The sequence below is a fragment of the Lissotriton helveticus genome, chromosome 6, assembly GCF_964261635.1.
Source record: "Lissotriton helveticus chromosome 6, aLisHel1.1, whole genome shotgun sequence".
Lineage (NCBI taxonomy): Eukaryota > Metazoa > Chordata > Amphibia > Caudata > Salamandridae > Lissotriton > Lissotriton helveticus.
This window is the reverse complement of record NC_136067.1, coordinates 698590864-698611135: the sequence shown is the minus strand read 5'-3', so window position 1 is coordinate 698611135 and position 20272 is coordinate 698590864.

Below are 20272 nucleotides of genomic sequence, written 5' to 3'. Positions count from 1 at the left end.
AAGCGATCATGGGCGCAGAGGAGTTCAGGGTGTTTCTTACACAGTATTAGTCCAGTATATTTTGACTATGATACAAATGTTTCAGACATGATCCTGGATCTAGGTGAGGGTGGCTCTGTGGCATCTTTCATTCTTATCCTTATGCATCCTCCTTGTCACTTACACCTGGTGGCACATGCAAGCGCTACAGGGGAACCTGAAATTCCATCGGGCCCGTCATCACGACTGCCTTTCCCAGACAAGAGGTCTTGGAGGATTCTGCTCAAGATCTGCATTGGAGGCTGACTAACCACAGCTTGTCCTGAAGCTGGCCAGAATCCCTCTCCACTAAGAACTGGCAGTGCATACAGATGTATCACTACTGGATTGGTGGTCCCTTGGGTAAGATGAAGCTTAGAGGACACTGGTCTGTAGTGGACAACCTACTTCACATCAACCTACTGGAGCTAAAAGTCATCCGTCTGGTCCTGATGGTCTTCCTTCTGCCCATCAAGGAGAGGTAGTGCAGGTTCTCATGGACAACAATGTCATGAGGTATTGCAGCAAGGAGGGTGGAGTGAGAACCTGGGCTCTGTGCCAGAAGGTTTTGAGTCTCTGGAAGTTGTAAGAGCACTAGTGCACCTTTGTGGTCACCAACCACCTGGCAGGGTCTCCGAATGTCAGAGAAGATTTACTGAGTAGGTGCTGTTTAGCAGGTCATGGTTGCTTCTGCATCCTGAGGTTGCACAGGGTGTCTTTCACTAGTGGTGAGAACCATGGCTTATTGTTTCACCTCTTTCAAGAATTTGCAGTGTCACCAATTCTACACATTGCAAATTCTGGCAGAAGACTTGATTGGAAGTGCATTCCAGCTTAAATTGAACAAGGGACTTCTGTATTCCTTTCTGCAAATACCTCTCTTGACTCAAGTTCTTAAGAACATCAAAAACAAGTGAGCCCAAGACATCCTTGTTGCTCCAAATTGCGCCAAGACAGTGTGGCATACGGAACATCTGAGCACGAACATCTGTTCTCTGATCAGGCTACCACTTCAAGAGGACCTCCTACATCAGCAACAGGGCAAGGCCCTCCACCCACATTTAAGCAACTTACACCTCAATGTATGGAGACTGAGTAGCAGCAATTAATTTCTTTTGTCTGTTGTCTGAGGTAGTAACATTCTCACTGCCAGGTCCCCCTCCATGAAATCCATTTACGGTAGGTGCTGGGATAAATTTGTATCCAGGTGTGGAGCTCAGGCCACTAACCCCCTACAGAAGAGTGGCTGGGCGATCTTTTGTTTATTTTGTCTTTAATCAACAACAAAAGAGTGACTTATGGCGCAAAGAAAAAGGTAAAATTTGCGACCACAAATGGGTGTGTGTATGAACGTGATGGAACAGAAACCTTCTGTTTTTAAAAGAACCCTCACTCACCAACCTAGTTGGTGACATGCTTCATCATCGGGTTCCCACCAGGGAGACCGAGTGTCTCCCTGGTGTGCTACGACGCCTGCATTACAGTGGAGCTAGTTTTTCTGGGATTGTGTGGCAGTGAAAAAAGTGGGTGAAGGTATTTAAAAGATGGCAGACTGCTCTGAAAAGTCATTTTAATGAAAGAACAGAATGTGATTGTTAAAAACAAGTGGGGTGGACACGTGTTGATTTTAAAACTTAACCAGCTGTATCCTGGGTTTTTGGTGAAATATGGTCGACATGTTTCTGCTTACTATTGCTTAATTCAGCAAAGCTTTCATCAGGCCCAGAAGTGCAGCCCCCTGGTGGTATATACACGCTAAGGCGTACCCTAACCGGGGGGGTGTTTGTTGTGCGGGGTAAAAACTCACGGTTTTGACTCAGGTGCTCCCCCGAAATTTCCAAGGGCCCTAATCTGAAAGAGAAATAACAGACATCAAGGCATTCACATGGGCATATAATACTCTCTGATAATTGTGCCGAGGTACCTATCCATCCATGACACCATGTTTAAGTGTCACCTGTTACACACCAAACACAAACCAGTGACCGTACATCTAGTGACACCGGTGGAAAAAACCTCTGTTCAACATTCCTACCAGAAGTATCATTCTGTTTGGGCAACATAGTACACTTGCATCCCACAGGATGACACCATCAGGGTTTTAGCTGAAACCCTGGAACAGGCTCCATGGGATTTTAAGACCCTCAGGGAATTTGTGATTGCTTAGCACTCAAGTGTAACTTTTTGGAATACCAGGGCGAGATCTACTTACAGGCTACCGGTACTTCAATGGGCAGCACATTTGCCCCAAGTGTGGCCGGCCTGTATGTGTATGATTTCGAACAAAAGTATATCCTCGCCCCTACTAACCCTGTTTCATAGTATGTAACCTTTTGGCAAAGGTACATCGATGATGTTCTGATGATCTGGAAAGGCACGGAAGACATCCTATTTGAATTCCTGGAATGAGTCAACACATGTGACCCAAATTTGAGGTTTACCCGCTGTTATAACAGAGAAGAGATGGTCTTATTGGATGTGACCACCACCAAGGTGGGGAACCAGCTTAAGACCAAGACCTACCAAAACCCCACGGCGAAGAATAACCTCCTCCATTTTTCGAGCTTCCACCCACGTCCGTTAAGGGAGAACCTCCCCTTCGGGAAGTACTTACATCTCAGATGCAATTGTAGCAAAGTGTCTGATTACAAGAAACAAACGCAGCACCTAACTAACAAACTACAGAAAAGAGGTTACCCTGATCGTATCTTGAAGAAAAGTAACAAGAGAGCCAGGAACCAACATAGAGATGCCCTGTTGGACACATACCCAAGAGACCCATCTGATAACACTCCACTAACATGTGTCACCACATACAATCCTATTTCTAATGCTGTGAGTCGCTCAATCATTAAACATTGGAAGATTCTTGAAAGCAACAATCATGACTTGGAGAAACCTTTATTCTCCTACAAACGAGCGAGGAGTCTAAAAGATTCCTTGGTCCTCACATGCCCCAGAAGTCAAATGAGGGAAGAGGAACAAACTGTACTCAACGCTTGGGGCCTCCCCCGGTCACTGGGCATTTTCCCTGTGGGGGATGCAGTGTATGTCACTTGACCACTGCCACAAAGTCCATGAGCTTAGAATCTGGCAAACAGTGGTTACAACGCAGACATACAAATTGTAATTCTAGCAACGTAGTATACTTGATCAACTGCCCCTGCGAACTCAGATACATGGGGATGACCACAGGGAGGATTAAACAAAGCATTTGCGAACATCGTAGCAACATAAGGTGCCGCAAGAATACCACAAAATTGACAGAACATTTCTTGCAATTTAATCACACCCCCAATGACATCAGATGGACCATCATTGAGCAACTCCAGCAGAACACAATGTCACAGCATGTACTCTTTGAGAAAGAACAACAGTGGATATACCGTTTGTCCAGCCACCAACTGGTGCTGAGGGGTCGGTGATGCGGCGCTAACCAAACATGATCCACTGATGCATTTGTGACATCTTCACCTCTTTCTGAGTATTTGGTAGATCTTTGAAGAATGTCCTCTATAGGTTAGTCCCTAATGGCTCCCACTTTGTCCTTAAAGTGGTTGAGCAGAGGTGCACTGGGTGGGTATCCCTGGGAAGACTGTGAAGGGATGCTAGCTATTCCTGTATTAAGATTTAGCTCTGACACCAGCACTACTTCCCCTGGCTATGACGAGATCGACCATGAGGGCTCCTACCACAATCAGCTATAGGTTGGCACATGTACACATGGCTATTATATGATTTCACTAAAGGCAAAACCAGTGGGGACACTAGCATACTGCTTTCCGAGAAAATAGACCCTCCACAAATGAGGGCCCCCTACGTAACACTATAGGGTACTTTAGCGATGTTACGGTATCTCTTTATTACATTCCAAATAGACACCACAAAGCGTGCATCTTACTTAACTCGCCGTGTACGTTTTTGTCTGACGCATTAATAAAGTTACCATTATATACAAGAGTCCTGGCCCTTTAATTTGTAATCCATTGGGTCACGCCGTACATGCCACTGCGTCACTCCCACGTTACCGATGGTTCGTACTTTAGTTCTCGAGCGACGTCCCGACAGTAACACTCGGGCCGCGGACGAGCACTGAGTAGGTTGCAGGAGGGTTTTTACCAGATTCAAAGGAGGTGCACGCTGAGGGTTAAATGTTGCGTGATACTGCTAACTGTAAGATGCCAACAATGCGCGTACCATACCTAAGAGACACCCTGTGTTTTCTGTTTCCCCTTATCTTGTAGAAATTATATGGCGAATTTAACCCCCACCGCGGATCCCATGGCGTGAAGCCATTCTGGTCTTTACGCAAGCCGCTTATATGTTTACCAATTGACTTCCATGCAGCGGTGCACGCACCTCTTTACTAGAGGAGCGTGCAGCATGATAGGTATTTCGTTGCTTTGAATGAACGGGGACAGCCCAAATTAAGCGTGTACTTCATGGTTAAGGACACGGATGATTATCCCCATGTGACGGGTGAAGACACTCTTATAAAAGTGTAAATTTACCGTACTGTTCCCAAACAGAATGATACTTCTGGTAGGAATGTTGAACAGAGGTTTTTCCCACCGGTGTCACTAGATGTACGGTCACTGGTGTGTGTTTGGTGTGTAACAGGTGACACTTAAACATGGAGTCATGGATGGATAGGTACCTCGGCACAATTATCAGAGAGTATTATATGCCCATGTGAATGCCTTGATATCTGTTATTTCTCTTTCAGATTAGGGCCCTTGGAAATTCCGGGGGAGCCCCTGGGTCAAAACCGTGAGTTTTTACCCCGCACAACACCCCCCCCCCCCAGGTTAGAGTACGCCTTAGCGTGTTTATACCGCCGGGGGGCTGCACTTCTGGTCCTGATGAAAGCTTTGCTGAATTAAGCAATCGTAAGCAGAAATATGTCGACCCTTTTTCACCAAAAACCCAGGATACAGCTGGTTCAATTTTAAAACGAACACGTGTCCACCTCACTTGTTTTTAACAATCGCATTCTGTTCTTTCATTAAAATTACTTTTGAGGGCAGTCTGCCATCTTTTAAATACCTTCACCCACTTTTTTCACTGCCACACAATCCCAAAAAACCCGCTCCGCTGTAATTCAGGCGTCGTAGCACACCAGGGAGACACTCGGTCTCTTGGTGGGAACCCGATGATGAAGCATGTTACCAACTAGTTTGGTGAGAGAGGGTTCTTTTAAAAACAGAAGGTTTCTGTTCCATCACGTTCACACACACCCTTTTGTGGTAGCAAATTTCACCTTTTTCTTTGCGCCATAAGTCACTCTTTTGTTCTTGATTAGTAGCTATTAGGGGACTAAGAGTGATTTATATCCCTGTCTCTCCTTTGTCTTTAAGCCAGCAAGGCATGGAATGAGAACTGTAAAAAGTTATTTGTCAACCCTTTCTGCCTTTCTACATTTGCCAGACCAATTGTCCTGATCAAATCATCGACTGTGATGAGATTTATTGAAGGTTTGACCCACATGTTCCTTCTTAAGTTGTTTTTGATGCCTCTTTGGGACCTTAATTTGGACATTCTTTATGAGTATGTCTTTTGAGAGTATGCATATCTGTTCACTGTGCCTCCTAATCTTGAGATTGTCTTCCTCATTGTGACTGCATTAATCAACTCTTCATGTGAGTGAACTAAAGGGATTGTCAGTGCAACTACCCTACACCATGCATGTTCTGGACAAACTGGAGCTACGGACTCAGGAACCCTTCTTACTAAAAGTTGTGACTCCCTTTCACGCTGGGCGATCCATCACTTTAACAACATGCTTTACTCACCTTCTCCCTTTAAAAGAGGAAGAGAGGCTCCATCGGTTGGACCCCAAAACTTTACAATGGATCATCATGTAGATGTTCAACATTATTATGAGGTTCTCCGGAGAATAAAAAAGGAACGTTACACAGAAGAGGTCCTTGTCAAGGTGGATATCTCTCTGCATTAAGATCTGCTACTCACTGGCCAATAAGCAGTGCCTGGAAGATCTGAGGATCCATTTTAACAGGGCTAAGTCCTTCTACCACTGAGTAGGACAGTGAGGTGCCTATCCTTGTAATATCCACCAGGCTGAGACATGGATGTTTGTGCATACGATCACATTGCACTATTGCCTTGACAGACAAGTCTGGTGGGAAGGACGCTTCTCCCACCTGGCTAAGAAATACTTTTTGATGTCAGCTCACTCCACAGAACCTCTGCCTTGGTGAGGTGCTCCTTTGGTAGCTTTTCTAATGTAAGGAATCTGCAGACTGAAGTATCCATCAAAAGAAGAAGCTACTATTTCTGGTGATTACTGTATCTAACAGTAGATTCCTCGCTGCTCTTTCACCTGAAAGCATCCACATTAGTACTCAGTACACTGTCACCAAAAATGTTCCATGTCCTGGGCCTGAAGACGTGGAAAGAGAAAAGACAAGAGACACATTTCAGTGTGCAGAGGTTGTGCTTATATGCACTTCGTGACTTCTGAGGTGGTGTGGAGCCAGTGTGGAGCTGGACATTTCCAACTAGTGGCACATGGGAGTTCTGGTACAAAATTCTCTGTATCCAGTTTTCTTTAATGTATTCCATATGGATTTCCGAATACAACTGTCCCTTGCTAAGTAGCCTCAAATTAGACTTAAATGTATCCCCAATCATGTAAATCTTCATCCTATGGTTTTGTTGCTTTGAAAGAACTTAGTTTTATGCCAGATATAGTGGCCAGAACACTAGGGGCCAGATTTACTAAACTTTGATGCACTGCTCTCGCAGTAAGCGAAGTTGCTGCACTACATTGTGCCAAAAAGTGAAAGCAGAAACGAGCCTTATCTACTATTATATGGTGCAGTTCTGCTCTCTCGTAGCGCTGGCACACTTCTGTCTGCCTATTGCCAATACAGATACCCTTGCGCCCCAACACAAGGGTGCCTGCGCTGTGGTTAGAATAGATTTGTGCAGGAAGGCATTCCTTCCTGCACAAAAACTATTGTTACAGGCATATTCCTCTCCTCTTTGTATGGGTGATGCAGAATGCAGTCCACATGCAAATAGGAAGTAATGAAGAAAACTGGGAATATTTCTACTTGTTATACCAGCATCAGGTCCAAATCAGCATTTGGTGCAAACCCATGTTTACTGACCTAGTAAATATGGGTTTGTATCAAAATACATTGGTGGATAAATGGGAACACCCTTGCTCCACGCATGTAACACCTCGCAAACGCAAGGCAATGTTGCATTACTTTTGGGATAAAATCCCATGCAAAGCCACACATATTTTGATTTGTGTGGCTTGGTAAATCCCAGCATGGATTTTTAGCTGGGTCTACACCACAGAGGTGGTGCAACCCCGTTGGTACATTTGGGCTTAGGTCTCAGAGCGATTCTGCTTTGAATAGCTCAGAGCGATTCCACTTTGAATACCAAGTTAAGAAGGCTGAAAAGGAAGTCTTTCTTGAATGTCATTTCTACTGGACTATTACCAAATAAAGTATGAGGGTATATCCTGACATAACCTTTAGCCCTTGCCAGCAGACAGTAAAATATGTTCAGGATGAAGAGTCCTGGACTGAGAAGTAAAATTAAAACTGGCATGTTTGTTCATTGCTTGCGAAACATCACATAATTCATTCATGGCTAGATTTTCCTAAATTAAGATAGCAGCTTTATTTTCTGCCCTTGTACCTACTATTAAATGGCCCAAGGCAATTTTTAGAATTGTTTAGGTCTCCGCGTAGTATTAACAGCCCCCCTTGTCTTTCTTGCTTAGTAAAACCCTGAATATTCTGTGTTGTAGCAAAATACAAAGGGATTCTCCTATATAACTTCGTCCACTACGCATCAGCCAGGTGGATCTAGACAAGACTGTATTGCACCTAAACTGAATTGATTTATGGACCAGAATGAGGAAACCCCTGGAAGCATGAAACCTGGCTTGAGCAAACCTGGTGTGCTTCTACATTTTAGCATTAGCACTGCTGGTCGACAACGCAGAGGCCTTTGAGAGATAAGATAGAGGGATTTTCTTGGAAAACACTGTTATATGGTGAATCAGCCAGGTATTATTAGGAGAAGTTCAACTGCTGCATTAAGGCACATGGTATTGGATAGCGTAAGGAAAAGCAAACTGTCACATTTATAAAAACTTCCAACAAGGGTAGAATAATCATGCAATAGCCAAATCATATAATAATATGCTATCTCCCATGGCTATGCCAGTTTTCTTGGTCATCTCTCCCAATGTGTATCCTTCCTTATTGTATGGAGTTATGTTATCCAATAACAGAATGAATTAGTTTTTAGATGCTTGCCAAAGTAGTTGTACTATGGGATTACCACTACCGCAATAGAGAATGGGATTTTGGCAGATGAATCTTTCCACATTCTATGGTGGATTAATTATGAAATAAACTGAATTAAGCTGCAGAAGATGCATGGAAAGACTGTATCATGATGGAAATAGTGAGGGAAATGCATTTTAGGTCATTCCTCGGCGACAATACCGAGGAACATGGTGGTCAACTAGCACGCAGATTGAGAGCTCCTTGTACTTCTGTTGGAGTAAACCAAACTTTCAAACCGCATTACTGTAGGCTTCATGGGCCATATTAGCAAGAAGCTTGTTAAAATTATCGCTGTTTTAGTGCCAGGAAACTGCCACTAAAGCGGCGATAATGGGCTTAATAATATGCGCTATAGAATTCCAATAGATGCCCAGGTTAGATGTGCAGGACATCTAACCTGGGCTTCTATTGGAATTCTGTAGCGCATATTATCAAGCCCATTTTTGCTGCTTTAGCTGGAGCTTCCTGCCGCTAAAACGGTGATAATTTTAATGAGCTTCTTGCTAATATGCCCCTATATTTGTTAGCCCCCTACTGATGTTGGCTTGATGAGGGTGGCGAGAGGTTAGCATCCAAAGTTGTTTGCTGGGACCATGTTGCTGCTTGCTTCTGCAGCAGAAGAGCAGCCTTTTGGTGAAGTCACAACCTTGTTGTGTCCAGAGAGAGGGAATATTGGGCATCATCAGCACAGGAGAAGCTCTTTGTGGGGTAGAAATGTCAATACCTGGAAACAATGGTCACACCTTCTACTTTAGGTCACGCTATAAGAAGTAAGAGCGACTCCTTCCTGTTGCCACTGTGTTACTTAACATTTTAATAAAGCACATGGAAGTAACACTTGTCTTTACCAATGGCCACTGACTGGAGAAAAAAGCTATGTGGCGAAAGAAATCTCCTGGCAGACCTGACATCCAAAGTGTTAAGGAACCTGGCACTCACAAAACCCAGATCGGAATGAATGGGATCAGATCCACCGGGAGCAGTATTTTAGCAGATGGAGAATGATGCCAGGAACAGGACTCCTGGAGCAGAAGCAGGATTCCAGGAGTAAATAACCAAGAGGGAGACCAACCACCATATTCAGTGGAGATTTTGCGACAGATGGTACTGCTAAATCCAGCTGCTTTTATAATGTGAATCAAGATGTAGGAAACAAATGCAAGAAGTAGTATCACTAAAACAGGTTGGGGAAGTGTTCACATTACACACTGCAGAGGTGACCATTAATGTTATGTGAGGAACCAAACATGTCACTTCCTGTTTCTTCATGGAAAGTTTGAATAGGGGCCATCTTGTGATAGAAGGATTATACAGATATGGGATGATAAGGAAATTCAGAGAAAGTATTGGACATTCTATTGGAGATAAGATAATGACTAATGCAGTGTTTATTATATTTAGATGTGGAACAATAGGAGTTTGCCTTATGACACATGCCAACTGCAGAGAGACTGCTGCAAAATGTGGACCATGGCCAGAACCTGTGACATAATAATATACCCCCCTCCTGAGGCTCTGGTTTTGTAATGAAACATGCAATAGAACTTCAGAACCAAGGCAGGAGCAGGAACAGACAAAGCCACAACTTAAGAACGTTCACCAGGAGGACACTCTTTTCTTTCACTCTAAATGTCTCTAAATGTTTGAGGTTCCCAAATTTCATGGACCCAATACTCCAGGTGACCTTAAATTATCACCAGTGGAGGAGCTGGAACTTCCTTTTCCAGGAATCTGTAACATATTAATTAAATTAAGAAACATGGAACACTAGATACATTCTCCAATGTGCAGGTAATTGGATATGAAAAGCCACATAAGTGATTTGTCTGATAAAGTAGAATGGTGAAGAAAATCTTGACCTAGGTTTGAAAGGCAGAGATCAAGCAGGTACGAACTAAAGGATAGCCAGATACGATTTCCAGGACAAAAGGTTGGAGCAGGCTTTTGAAATTGGGTGGCACTCATGGGTATATCACCTCTAGCCTTGTGAATATTTTCAGCAATATTGTGTTATAGTTCTTTGAACTGATTGAGATATTCTTTAGTAGCCAGACCCATAGTGCTAAGCCAAGGAGAATCTGGAAATACGAGAGTGACAACCTTGAAAACAGAAGATTGGCAACACCTCAGTGGAGTTGTGTTTGCTTTTATTATACTGAAAATCTGGATCTTGACAGATAATTTAACCAATTATTTTGTTTAGGGTTAAAAAAACATCATATGTATTTTTCGAGGCATTTGGGTCACCTTTTCAGTTTGACCATTGGATTGGGGCGATAACCAGATAAGGGGTTAGTTTGATTCAGAGGGCTGAGTAGAGAGCATTGTAAAAGTGAGAACTGTACTGGGATCTCCTATCAGAGATTATGAGAGTTGGAAGGCCCGGAAAACTAAAGTTATCCATGATGCAACCTTGAGCTTTACTAAGGGATGATGTAACCTTCTTAAACGGGTTAAAATGGACAGTCTTGGAAAAATAATTAATTGTAACCGTAACCATTTGATAAAATCTCAGGAAATTGTGTGCCACACTTCTGGTGGTGAAGAAAGTAGATAGCCAAAAGTTCAAAGGAAGAAGATTTTGACAGTAGGTTGGTGGAGAATCAGGTTTGCATCAAGAAAGAGTGCCTGCTAATACATTCTAAAAATTCTGGTTGGAAGTGATGAAAGAAATTATACTGGGAAAAGTAGGATGCTTGTTGGACTTGGATCTTTTTGCATGGTCATCCCTGAACTTTTTGCCTTCCTTGTTTATTTTGTCTGACCTGTTTTTGTTGGTTTTATGACTCTGGGCACTTTACCACTGCTGATCAGTGCTAAAGTGCACATGCTCTCCCTAATGTAAATTGATGTATGGATTAGTGACTCCATGAATGGCTTATTTGATTTACTGTCAGACCCTAGTACAGTACACTGCGGGTGCCCAGGGCTGGTAAATCAAATTCTGCTGGTGGGCTTGCAACAAATACCACCACTGGGTTTGGGCTCCCAACAATAAGGCCAAGCCACTGACCAATATGAAACTAAACAACTGCCAATACTGTTACATCATATACTTGTATGTTCACATCAGCATATTGGAATTCAATACAGCATGGGTCCAAGACTTATAGTTCAGTCTGAGTTAATCTTTTTGTTTTATTTCTAATTCTCAATACATTACTTCAATTTAATTTAACCACATATACATTTTCAACATCTACATCAAAAATACAAAAGTTCTTACATTTAAAAAACAATCAGCTTACATATTCATAATCAATTCATACACACTGTCGTTCACTCTAGTCAAACATTCAGCCACATCACTCATACAATCAAAGCATCCAAAAGTTATTTACAAAACATTAATGGTTTTACTTATCACAATTTTTACAAAACCATAGCAATTGCTTAAACAATTATATTCTCAATTTTCATAATTTGGAGCAATATTTTTAGAAATTCACGTTCTTATGGTTAAACACAAAATGGTCTACGCGTTTCGAACTCCTACTTGCTATGGAGTTCTCATCAGGACCCAAAGGCTCTTATAATGACAACCTGTCTTTATAAACCCAACGTTGAACATTTAAAACACACCCATACACGTTCCTCAAAATTCTCCAAATGATGTAGGAAGCTTGTTTCTATTTTCCGTATGCCGTTTTTGCAATAAATGAGAAGGCACTCTGGGCAAATCTCTGCGCACCGCTTCTTTGGACCAGCCGGTTCCAACCGCATCTCCCTCTGAGCTTGCAGCACTGGGTGTCGAACCCACAGACGCAGCCTGTAAAGTGTGTCTCAGGTCTGCCATTGCTGAGCCAGTGTGCAGTCTGGTACTGCCATGTTGACTGGGCAAGGACACCCACTCGCCAGTCCCTAAACCTTCCCTTTTCTGCATATTAGTCACCCCTATGGTGGGACCAAGGGCAGGGTGCATTGTAGGTAAAAAGGTAGGACATGCCCTGGTGTGGCATGTCCTAATAGTGAATTACAGCCATTTTGTTTTTCACTATTGCATGGCTACCTGTTCCACATAGGCTAGAATGGGCAGTTTGATTAGAACATCTTATAATCCTAACTGACTCAGGGAACTAGTTAGAAATTCGAGTTTACTATGCCTGAACTCAGAATGATAAAATACGTCTTTTAGTGAAGTTGGTTTTAACATTCTGTGTTTGAAAATACCACTTTTAGAAAGTGGGTATTTTCTTGCTTAACTATCCAAGCCTGCCTCTGCTAGGTTGTGTACTCCTTGTCTGGAGTTTGATTTGGGGAATTGGCCTGCAGTGGTTGCCTTACTGCCAAAGAAAAGAGAAAGGACTTTGAGCTATTTTCAAATCAACTTGTAAAGGATCTCCAAGGGCTTGAGATAGAGCTTGCCTCCTGCTGAAGTCTCAGGGACAACAGACTTCACCAACCAGCTCCCCTGCCTTCCCTTGCTGGGAATTGAAGTGCCTGCTGTTGAGCTGGGCCTTCCGAGAGACTGCGTGTCGCTGGGACTGAAAGTGCGACTCAAGATGAAGAAGCGTGTCGCTGCCGCAGCCGTTGTCGTCACATGACCAGAGAAAAGTGTCGCAGTCACAGCAGATGCGGTCACATCACCTGAGAAGCGTGCCACTGCTTCCGCTGTCACCATCACATCACCCAAAGCGGTTCGCATCACTGGAGAAGAGTGTCGCCGTCACAGCAGACGCTGTCGCATCACCGGAGAAGCGTGTCGCAGGGCCTGTCACGGCTCAGAAGAATCATTGAGTCGCCGTACGGCCATCGGGCGTGCACGCATCGTGTCGCATCAAGAAGAAGATGACATTTTGTTTCATTGCACCGGATCTTCTTTGCATCACGGCACTGCTGGTTGCATCGCCATGGAAGCGCAGTAAGAAACCGATGCATCACCTCCCCATGTGGAGAAGCACCGGTGCATCCCCTACGCAGCAGTAGGGACCCGATGCATCACCGTTCTTGCGTGTAAGGAACTGACGCATCACCTTCCTTGCAACACTTTCGTTGTATAGCGTTACGCATCCAAAGGTACATTGAACTCAAAGTGTAGCATTTTACATCTAAAGAGAACTAAGCTATTTCTACCATTTTTAAGGTACAGTATTGTGGATTTTTGTCATTTGTGTTCTTGTGTCAAGTCTATATAAAAATACTTATTTTTATACTACAACTTGTGTGGTGTCCATCTGTAGAGTTGTCACTGGGTTACTGTATGAGTTCACAAATGCTTTACACACTGCCTCTGAGATAAGCCTGTCTGCTCGTGCCAAACTACCAAGGGGGTGAGCAGGGGTTATTTTAGGAGTGTTCTCCCTACCCTGACTAGACGCAAGGGTCCCTATTTGGTCAAAGGTACCTACCTCTGCCAACTAGAGACCCCCAAATCTAACAATGCCCAAATGGCATATCTGCTGTTTTGATACTGAATGTTGAGAAGACACAGAAGACTTTTATGATCAGTCCTAACTTCAATAGTCTAAAGGGTCCCAATTAAGAAATGTCTCCACTCCTGAAAGGCATACTGTATGGTCCAGAGATCCAGCTCAAGCATGTAATAAATATATTCAGAGGGAGATAAAATGTGGGCAAGATAACAGATTGGATGCTCTAAATTGTTTTCCTTTTGGTTCTGCAACAGAACTACTTCCACTGTAAATGTCTTTAATGGATCTGAAAGCTGTTGAGTAGGAGCCTGAGTGAAAGCTCATTTTACATGTGGGCAAGCTAGCTCTGCTGCCTTATCCCGTGACAAAATATTCTATATGGTTTCATTCTTGTGAACTCTGGTAATGTTACTGGTATGCCAAGGAAATCAGCAATAAATTGCTAAAAATTAGCAAACCCTAAAAATTATTAGGTTTACTTAATTGTAGATGGAGTTGGCCAGTTAATAATTGCAGACATGTGTCTTTTGGATCCATAGAGATTCATGTGATGTTAAAAGAAACCCAAGATATTCATTCTGTTCACTTTCAAACTCACACTTCTCATGTTTATAAAATAGATGGTGCTGTCACAACCTTCACAGAACTCAAACAATATGTAATCTATGATGTACAACACTCAGAGAAAAAGTGTATATATTGTCCAGGTATACTACCACACATTATTATGTTAATCTATATTTGTATAGTGCACGGCTACTCCCAGGAGTGTCCTGGCGCTAGGGCAAAACTCGTAGACCACATAACATCAAACAATGCACAACCACGACTCTGAACTTCACAACTGGAAGAGACACATTTTCAGACTTTTTCTGAAAATGAGGAGATCAGGGCTCTGTCTGATAGCGAAAGGTAGGCTATTCCACAACCTAGAGGCCACATCATGAAAAGATCTACCCCCTACCTGGGAGAATTGAACCTTTGGCACAGTAATCAGCAGTTGGCAAGAACATCTCAGAGTGCACTGTGGAAGATAGCGTTGAAATCTGTCCCTAAGGTAGGGTGCTCCAATCTTGTGGAAGGCTTTAAAAACCAGGACCAGGCCTTGAAGGGTATTCTTTTCTGCACCGGAAGCCAGTGCAGTGAGGACAGAAGCTGAGAGGTATGGGATCTGGACCCAATCAAGAAAATGGCTCTGTCCGCTGCATTCTGAATCACTTGAAGTCGGCCCAGGAGATAGTCCGGGAGGCCGAGATACAAGGAATGAACATAATCCAGTCGGGAGACTACTAAGGCCTGGACAACAGTTTTCCTATAAGGGATGGAGAGCAAAGGAAGGCAATTCCGCAGCATTCTTAATAGTCCAAAGCAGACCCCAGCTACAGTCTGAACTTGAGCTTTCATAGAGATGGTGCATCCAACTTGACTCCAAGATTTTTCACGGTGGAGACAGATGACAGATGGAGGGGACATGTCTTGTGGCCACCATGTATGCCAAGCTTCAGGGGGACGTGGCCCGAAAAAGATAATCTCGGATTTCTCGGAGTTGCATTTTAAATGATTGTGACTTAACCAGGAGAAGACTTTTGAAAGACAGGAATTAATGAGAGTGCTGTTGAAATCAGCGCCCTTCTCACATGTGAACAACAACTGGGTGTCATCAGACACTATTTTAGCCCCAGACTCCTCGGCAAGAGGGGCAAGTGGGGCCATGTACAAATTAAATAGTGTTGGGCTTAGTATGGAGCCCTGAGGGACACCCACAATCAAAGGCGGAATCTCTGCAGCAAAAGGAGGTGACCATATGGTTTGGGAGCGGTTGGCCAGAAAGGATGTAAACCATCTCAATACCGTGCCACCAATACCGCTCTCCCTGAGTCTTTGCAGTAATCTATTGTGGGACACGGAATCGAAAGCTGCAGAGAGATCCAATAAAACCAAGACTGCGTTACCACCTCTGTCCAGGGTAGCTTTGATTGTTTCAGCCACCTCTAGCAAAGCTGTTTCAGTGCTAAAATTAGCTCTGAAGCCTGACTGGCTAGGGTGCAACAAATGATTGGTTTCCAGAATGTTAGTTAAAACTCCATTAGCATATTTCTCTGCTGCCTTAGAAAAAAAAGGTAGGAGTGAGATAGGCCGGAAGTTACTGGCTACCTCAGGGCCAGCTGTCGGTTTCTTTAGTAGCGGAAGGATTTTGGCATGTTTCCACGCTTGTGGCATGGACCCTTCCCGCAAGGCGGTGTTCAAAATTGGGTTCGCTATCGGATTAATCACTTCTACTAAAGCAGACATGACTTTGGCTGGGCAAGGGTCGGAGGGGGAGCCAGATTTCAGAGATTTCAGAAGCACCAGCGATTGCTCCTGGGACATCACAGGAAACTCTGTAAGTGAGGTGGTAGGGTGGGGATTCACATCGAAGAGAATTCTCCGGCAACCTCCTGCTTAGGCAGCGGGACAGAAAAAGTACCCTGGATGATTTTAATTTTTATTATAAAAGAAACAGGCCATACACTCTGTCCAATCGCTTGAAGGAACAAACGGGCGACAGGTAGACATGGGGGAGGAGAAACTTTTGACAATGTTAAAAAGGGATTTAATTTTGTTGGCTGAAGAGTCAATTTTTGTTACTAGAAAAAGTTTCTTTTCCTTGCGAACTTTTTTATAGTGTTTTTTCAGAGCAATTTTATGAGTGATTTATCAGAGGAGCTGTAGTTTCTCCGCCACTCTCTTTCAAGATGTTTACAGGTCCTCTTGCTGACCCTTAGGGCTTCCGTGTAGCAAGGAGCAGAATCACTAGTGGTCTTAGCAGTCCTAAGGGGGATGGGGGGCAGTTCCGATGCCTGGCACCGAAGCCAGCCTTCTAAGGACTGAACATCATGTTCCAAGTTGCCATTTAAAGGAATCGGTTGGTGTCTCAAGGCACACTGAATCACCTCAGGGGGCATCAGATGGAATGGCCTGGAACTGTAGCTCGTCCTAGCTTTGTCTAAAAATTGAGATCTAACATTGGCGCAACTGATTTTAAATACGTTCAAATGATGATCGGACCAAATTAAGGCACGGGGGCGTCAACATAAATCGGGTTAGAAGAAAAGACCTGATCCAGAAGGTGCCCTCTATCATGGGTGGGGAGATGGACATAGGGAGTCAAATTCAGAATGTCGAATGATTTGCGTTCTCGTGGAATCAGGATCAAGTGGCTTATCCATATGGATATTAAAGTCCCCGAGAACCACGCAGTGGCTGTATTTAGCCGCAATAGGATAAATAATAGGGCTGATGGAATTCAGAAAACTCTTTGCTAGTCTGGGGTGATTCAAGATAGCTTCCAATATATGATCCAAGAATCTTTGGAGCACTACTTGAACATTGCACAACCCAAACGGCATGGCCCGATATTCAAAATGTCCAAATGGCATACGGATGAACTATAATGGGGCTTCCTGAATAACCCTAACGAAACTTGGGTCCTAGATAATCTTATACAGTTAGTTTCCTATAGGATACATTAATTATCATTAATGCTCTAATGACTTCTTAATTGCGATTATGAATTATTTTTTAATCAGTGTTAAATGTAAAAAAATGTAAAAGTAAATCCTGTATTTGTAAAGCGCACAGCTACCCAATTGGGTGTCCCGGCGCTGGGGCCGTTGGGAAGATTAAGCAAGCTAATACCCAGAGTCGCATGGTGCTGGGCTGACCTGCCACCAGAGCCATGGATTGAACCGTGACCCCCAGTTAACAAATCAATACTTTGTTTATCATGCCCTCCTCTCCTCATCCTCTACTGAGTAGCTATAATATCAGTCTGACCAAGGCACAACTCCTAAACAATCATTGGCATAGCCAATAGGTCTCGCTTTTGGGACCTTATAAGTATTTAGTTATGCAGCACAATAGCCTTGGTGCAACAACATCAACCGTTGCATGGCTAAACACTTATAAGGTCCCAAAGTGAGGCCTATTGGCTATGCCAATGCTTGGAAAACCAGTGAACTGCTGCCTTTCCGCAAAAAGGTCAAGACCTGGCTCTTCCCTAAAGTATAACCACCCTAGGAGCAACTTGTCACTCCTCCATCCTGCCCCTTGCTGATCACTTCTTAGTCGCACCTTCTCCATAGCGCCAGGATGCCCGTAGGTTTGCAGCGCGCTCTATAAATGGTATAAATAAATAAATTGTTTAGGACTTGTGCCTTGGTCATACTGATAGCAAGGCCAATAGGATTCTACCTTTGGGAAGCCGATCTAAAAAAATACGTTGAGTAATTGCAACACTAATTATTCGCAGAGACCTATTGGCTATGCCAATGCTTATTTAGGACTTGTGCCCTGGTCAGACTGATAGCAAGGCCAATAGGCTTCCACCTTTGGGAAGCCGATCTGAAAAAATACGTTGAGTAATTGCAACACTAATTATTCGCAGCAACTGAAATGGCGAAAAGTGCGGCACAAAGTGTTATAAAAAAAGTTACCTATATAATATTCCACTTTGGCCACAACAGTTATACAAACTCTAAAAACCCGCTCCAACTTTTACAAATCACGCACTCTCCTTACACAAACCCCTGATACTCACCCTTTCAGGTCGTAAAATTTCTCTGTTTTGAGCAGCGCCGAGAGGCCCCACATACCACATTGCACCGCTAGATGAATTGCTGCCCCCTGAGCAAGTTCTTGCAGCATCGCAGCACCTCAACTTAGTTAGGAGCTCCGCCTGCTAAGTGTACTCCCACCAATGTAATTCTGATGTTTGCCATCTAGCCAATAAGAAGTGTGACTTATTCCTCCACTATATGGCTATTGTTGATGCCTGCTGCTAACGTGTACACTCTAGCTGGCCAAATACTTTCTTTCAGTAAGTAGTAATGAGGGAGCATCCCCTGGAACCACACCGCACCACCAACATCCATCAGAGGTGGTTGGGTAAATGGTACACAGGTTAGTTGGCGTGCAATACCACTGTGTCATCAGTTTATATGCTGTCGCGCACTGTGGCATGCTTCTGTTGGCCTTGGGAATGTCCCGCCAAAATGGTTCCCATTGTTTCTGGGATATGCCCTAAGTAGTGTCAGCATGCCACCGTGAATGATATGTGTGGAGCCGCGCCAGCTCAGAGTGTTGGAGGACCTGATGGGTACGCAATATTAAACTCCTTGTGCTGTCATTGGACCGTACCAATATCTCAAAGGGTGTGTATTGCCATTTTGCCCCTTGCACGTTAGGGGGGTGGAGTGCCCAATGGACAGTATTGCAGCCAGGCTGTTTTGGGGACCTGGAAATCAGTTTTGCATTGCTTAAATGTCTTTATAGTTGAGCCCTCATAAAACTCACGCAAGGTCCAGCCTCCCAGCTTAGACAAGAGTGGATCTCAAAGGCCGAAGTAAAATCTGGGTTTCGAGACAGCGGGTTATTCAAAGAAGGGAAGTTGGAGAGACAATACTGTGATATTGATAAACGGATGTATTGTGCTTGATATATTTTAGAATGCTTTTATGGTTGTATTTTAACCGAATAAAGCTGATTGAATTGAATTGAGACCTCGTTTAAGCACAATCCTTTCCCAAATCTCGAGGACGGTCCTCATAGGAGTTGCTATGTATGCACTTCATGGTCTCACATGCATAGGAAGCCAGGCTAGACAAATCCCAGAGGGGCATGCAGGACACAGCCTTATCCATGTGAAGCCATTGCTTTTTGCTTTCCCAGACTACCTATTCAAAATTATAGCGCAGGTGTGCTGCCCAATAGTACTCGAGTAATCCTCCTCGATACCTGGGAAGGATCAGCATGGAGTTAGAGAACCTGAGATGCTCCCCCTACAAATAAAAGTGTGTATGTCCCGTTGGAGGTGGACAATATCATCATGTGAGATGGGATGGGCAAGGTCTGGAAGAGATAGAGGACCTTCAAGAGGGTAGTCATTTCAACTGCGTGGAACAGACCCAGCCACGACACATGAAATGGTCACCACTGTAGGAAGTCCTCCAGACGGACCTCTAATAGCCTGATCAATTAACTTGTGTTTGGGTCGTCAAGATGGGAGTTAGGTTAAGGCCCAGGGAACTGATAGCACATGGATCCCATTGTAAAGGGAAGAGGGACTGTAGAGCAGGGAGGTCCAGTTTAGGGCTCATGAGGTTCAGGGAGTGGGATTTAGGCATGTTGACTCTGAAACTGGAGATATGCTCATATTCCATCAGGACGTGCACCACTGCAGGTAGGGAGGGAGCAGGTTGCGTAAGGGTGAGCAAGAGGTCTTCCATGATGAGACTCAGTTTGTGGGGACGCCGGCAGAAGGGAATGCCATGATGGATTCCCTCTGCAATATGGTGGTGGCCACGGGTTCCACCACCAAGGCAAACTGCAGGGGCGAGAGTGGGCATCCCTGCCATGTGCCCCTCGCCGGATGGATCAGCCAAGTGTCCTGGCCCATAATCTTAGAGATCATGCCCGGGCCGAGGCCGCTTGTAAGAATGTCCAGCTGACCCTATCAAAGGCCTTCTCCATGTCAAGTGAGAGGAGACATGAGGGTATGTTGTGCTG